The sequence below is a fragment of the Myotis lucifugus genome, unplaced genomic scaffold (genome assembly GCF_000147115.1).
Source record: "Myotis lucifugus unplaced genomic scaffold, Myoluc2.0 scaffold_186, whole genome shotgun sequence".
Classification (NCBI taxonomy): domain Eukaryota; kingdom Metazoa; phylum Chordata; class Mammalia; order Chiroptera; family Vespertilionidae; genus Myotis; species Myotis lucifugus.
Genome location: NW_005871234.1, coordinates 1,564,283 through 1,569,107, shown reverse-complemented (window position 1 = coordinate 1,569,107; position 4,825 = coordinate 1,564,283). Strand labels below are relative to the sequence as shown.

The window sequence follows — 4,825 nt, the reverse complement described above, 5'->3', positions numbered from 1 at the left end:
TTCAAAAATACAACTAAAAGACGGAACAGACATCACCCAGAACCACAGGAAGGCTGGCTGAGGGAAAATTCTACAACTAGAAGGAAAGAGAAAAGCATACCGAGACTCAGAGGAGGCACAGTGTGGAAAATACAAAGGTGCGGAGGTGCGTGCGGAGCGGGCTGGCGGCTGAGGGCGAGGTTGTCTGTTTCAATCTGGAGGGAGTCTCAGGCTCTGAGCTCCAGTTCAGGGCGAGTCTCTGGGGACCCAGACTCAAACGGGAGGAGCGGGACTGTCTGCCATCGGTCGGAACTCGAGGGCAGCTTTCTCTCCAAGGTTTGCAGCAGTTGCTGGGACTCTGAGAGGCAGAGCCTCTGGGGACGGAACTGAGAGCAGCCATAACTGCACCACCCGCCCTGTAGATCCCATGGGACCCGCCCTGCCCAAGCCTTGCACAGAGCCATTTGCCGGATAGCCTTAGGCAAAGGCTAGATTAGCACCTCCCTAGAGGACAGAAGTTCTCCCACTGCAGACACAGCTGATTCTCACAGCCAATTGGCCTGGAGGTCAAATCCCCCCTAGTATTACCTACAACAATCAAGGCTTAACTACAACAAGACTGTGCACAAAGACCACAAGGGGGTGCCTCAAGAAAGCATAAAAAATGCGGAGACAAAGAAACAGGACACAACTGACAGAAATGGAGGATATAGAGTTCAAAACCACACTTTTAAGGTCTCCCAAGAACTGTCTAGAATCCGCCGATAAACTTAGTAAGGTCCTCGAAAAGACTGGTGAGACTGCCGATAAATATAGTGAGATCCTCAAGAAATCTAATGAGACCCTCGATGTTGTGATAAAGAACCAACTAGAAATTAAGCATACACTGACTGAAATAAAGAATATTATACAGACACCCAACAGCAGACCAGAGGAGTGCAAGAATCAAGTCAAAGATTTGAAATGCGAAGAAGCAAAAAACACCTAACCGGAAAAGCAAAATGAAAAAAGAATCCAAAAATACGAAGATAGTGTAAGGAGCCTCTGGGACAGCTTCAAGCTACAAACATCAGAATTATAGGGGTGCCAGAAGATGAGAGACAGCAAGATATTGAAAACCTATTTGAAGAAATAATGACAGAAAACTTCCCCTACCTGGTGAAAGAAATAGACTTACAGGTCCAGGAAGCACAGAGAACCCCAAACAAAAGGAATCCAAAGAGGACCACACCAAGACACATCATAATTAAAATGCCAAGAGCAAAAGACAAAGAGAGAATCTTAAAAGCAGCAAGAGAAAGAAACTCAGTTACCTACAAGGGAATACCCATACGACTGTCAGCTGATTTCTCAACAGAAACTTTTCAAGCCAGAAGGGAGTGGCAAGAAATATTCAAAGTGATGAATACCAAGAACCTACAACCAAGATTACTTTATCCAGCAAAGCTATCATTCAGAATTGAAGGTCAGATAAAGAGCTTCACAGCTAAGAAAAAGCTAAAGGAGTTCATCACCACCAAACCAGTATTATATGAAATGCTGAAAGGTATCCTTTAAGAAGAGGAGGAAGAAGAAAAAGGTAAAGATACAAATTATGAACAACAAACATACATCTATCAACAAGTGAATCTAAGAATCAAGTGAATAAATAATCTGATGAACCGAATGAACTGGTGATTATAATAGAATCAGGGACATAGAAAGGGAATGGACTGACTATTCTTGGGGGGGAAAGGGGAGTGGGAGATGCGGGAAGAGACTGGACAAAAATCATGCACCTATGGATGAGGACAGTGGGTGGGGAGTAAGGGCGGAGGGTGGGGTGGGAACTGGGATGAGGGGAGTTATGGGGGGGGGGGGGGAAGAGGAACAAATGTAATAATCTGAACAATAAAGATTTAATTAAAAAAAAAAGATCTCCACAGGAAGTACCTCAATGGACAGTGTTCTCTCCTCACCAGGATGACAACCCAGTTGTGATGACCGAAGGACCAGGAAAGACAAGGATATAGGCAGCTAAGTCCAAGGAGTTTTGCTTTGGCAAAAGTCTGGAGAGAGAGAGAGAGAGAGAGAGAGAGATTGGGATTAGCCAAAGAGATGGGACCTCCAACGGTGGGGGTGCAGGGATGCCATCAGTCCTGAAAGGTAATCCTGGCCTCACGTGGTCTTTGAAGAGGGATTCCTTCTGTCGAGGGCAGAGCCTACCTTGAACTGACCTCCATTCACTTTTTCCCCTTATCTTAACAAAGACGTATTTGATTTAATAGACATTTGTCTCAGTGCTATTTGAACACATTTTATTATCTTTTTTCTTTTTTTAAAAATATATTTTTATTGATTTCAGAGAGGAAAGGAGAGGAAGAGAAAGATAGAAACATCAATGATGAGAGAGAATCATTGATTGGCTGCCTCTTGCATGGGGGGATTGAGCCTGCAACCCAGGCATGTGCCCTTGACCGGAATCGACCCCAGGACCCTTTAGTCCCCAGTCCAATGCTCTATCCACTGAGCCAAATCAGCCAAGGCAGCCTTGGTTTCTTTATACATAAAATAATAATAACAGCCGAAACCGGTTTGGGTCAGTGGATAGAGCGTCGGCCTGCGGACTGAAAGGTCCCAGGTTCGATTCTGGTCAAGGGCATGTACCTGGGTTGCGGGCACATCCCCAGTGGGAGATGTGCAGGAGGCAGCTGATTGATGTTTCTCTCTCATCGATGTTTCTAACTCTCTATCTCTCTCCTTTCCTCTCTGTAAAAAATCAATAAACTATATTTTAAAAAATAATGATAATAATAATAATAACATATTAGCCACCTCATGGGATTGTTGCCAGGTCTGGAAATGGAAGCTTTGCAAAGTATCTTGAATATAATTAGTGCTTAATGTTAGCTATTATATACACAGGGTGTCCCAAAATAATGTATACACACTTTGAATAATTATTAATTCCAATGGGTTAAATCTAAAAAGAAAGAAACATCACAACTAAATAAGGAAGTGTGGGAAACCGCCTATTGTCTTCACTAGCAGAGAAGTGTAGACAGAGAACCCGGAAGCCTGGTGACCTTTGAAGCCCTAGCAAAGGTCAGAGCTGTGCACCACCTCTGTTAATCCAGATAATGGTAGCTGAAGCAACTTCCCCACCTTTACTCATGTAAATCCTTATTGATAAGAATAGTCTGTGTGTCACTGGAACCTCCCTGCCTAAGGGCTATACTATGGGTGGAGCCGGAACCAAATAAAAGCTTGGTGAGGCCTGAGCACCAGTGGAAGTCTTTCCTGCCCAGCAACCTGCGGCTCGCGCAGCCCTTCGCTCGCCCGGTTCCGCACTCTGGTTCTGCCATGGAATCCAACAAGGATGAAGCTGATCGCTGTGTTAGCATCGCCCTCAAGGCCATCCAGAGCAACCAGCCCGACCAGGCGCTCCGCTTCCTGGAGAAGGCACAGCGGCTGTATCCGACGCCACATGTTCGCGCCCTGATCGAGTCCCTCAACCAGAAGCCACAGTCTGCCGGTGACCAACCCCAACCCACAGACATGACCCACGCGACCCACAGGAAAGCGAGTGGTTCCGACGCCCCCTCGGCCAATGGTGAAGCTGGAGGAGGAGGAGAGCCCACCAAAGGCTACACTGCAGACCAAGTGGCAGCTGTGAAGAGGGTCAAGCAGTGTAAAGACCACTATGAGATCCTGGGTGTGAGCAGAGGGGCCTCGGAGGAGGACCTGAAGAAGGCCTACCGCAAACTGGCCCTCAAGTTCCACCCAGACAAGAACCACGCGCCTGGCGCCACCGAAGCTTTCAAAGCCATCGGCACAGCATATGCAGTCCTTAGCAACCCAGAGGAAAGGAAGCAGTATGACCAGTTTGGTGATGACAAGAGCCAGGCGGCCCGCCATGGCCATGGGCACGCGGACTTCCACCGTGGCTTTGAGGCTGACATCTCCCCGGAAGACCTCTTCAACATGTTCTTTGGCGGTGGCTTCCCATCTAGTAACATCCATGTCTACAGCAACAGCCGGATGTACTATAACTACCAGCAGAGGGAGAACCAGGGTGACAGCGGACTGGGGGCATTTGTCCAACTGATGCCCATCCTCATCCTGATCCTTGTGTCAGCTCTCAGCCAGCTCATGGTCACCAGTCCACCCTACAGTCTGAGCCCAAGGCCGTCGGTGGGCCACGTTCACAGGCGCGTCACTGACCACCTGAACGTCATCTACTACGTGACGGACACCTTCTCTGAGGAGTACACAGGTTCCAGCCTACAGACGGTTGAGCGGAACGTGGAGGATGATTACATAGCCAACCTCCGAAACAACTGCTGGAAGGAGAAGCAGCAAAAGGAAGGCTTGTTGTACCAGGCCCCCGACTTCGGCAACACCGGTATGTACCACAAAGTACAGAGGATGAGCACCCCAAGCTCTAACCGACTGTCAGAGATGCAGGCCTCCCTGCATGGATAGTCCTGGGCCAGCCACACTACCGAGGTCCAAACCATGAAATCCCTGGAGAATTTTTGGTGACATGCACTGAGCCGAGGTGATGAAATGTCTGCCAAGTTGGTGTTGGCAGTCATTTTGAAGCTTAGCAAGGGCTGAGGCTGAGCGCTCTTATTTTCTGAGTTTTGAAGATCTGAGGAGGACCAGGTCGGGTAGACATTTGGGAAGAAGTCCCAAACTTGTCTCTGAAGTTCTTCTGGAGGAGGCCAGCTCCCAGAGGCCTGCTCCTTCGGAGCCTCCAGGCCAGAAAGGTGCTGGCTTCCCAACCTTGGGCCACAAGACTCCTCACCTCTGGGCAGAGACTGCATTATGGGGACACCCAGCTCTGCCTTCTCCCTGTGAGTTC

The 4,825-nt window shown here is 48.3% G+C and overlaps 1 pseudogene; it reads left to right on the top strand.

The window, feature by feature from the left end:
• The first annotated feature begins 3,306 nt into the window (after positions 1 to 3,306).
• LOC102421489 lies at positions 3,307 to 4,514 on the top strand (annotated as a pseudogene).
• Positions 4,515 to 4,825: the final 311 nt, after the last annotated feature.